Here is a 320-nt window from a genome sequence, read left to right as displayed (position 1 = left end):
TATACAAGTTCTTCATTTTAATGTCGCATGTTTATCAACTATTGCCTTTATGACTTGTATTATTTTGTGATTTTAAAAAAGTTGTATCCTAATTCAATGATGTGAAAATATCCCATGCTCTAAGTATTTTAAAGTTTGTATTTTCAAATTTAGGTATTGGATTCACATGGAAATTATTGTTCTTTAAAAAATTTTTTTTACATTTATTTATTAATGAGAGACAGAGAGAGACAGAGCTTGAACGGGGGAGGGGCAGAGAGAGAAGGAGACACAGAATCTGAAGCAGCCTCCAGGCAGACTCTGAGCTGTCCATAGAGCCG

This window comes from Crocuta crocuta, unplaced genomic scaffold, assembly GCF_008692635.1.
Source record: "Crocuta crocuta isolate KB4526 unplaced genomic scaffold, BGI_CrCroc_1.0 scaffold482, whole genome shotgun sequence".
Taxonomy (NCBI): Eukaryota; Metazoa; Chordata; class Mammalia; order Carnivora; family Hyaenidae; genus Crocuta; species Crocuta crocuta.
Note: the sequence above shows the minus strand (reverse complement) of the source record.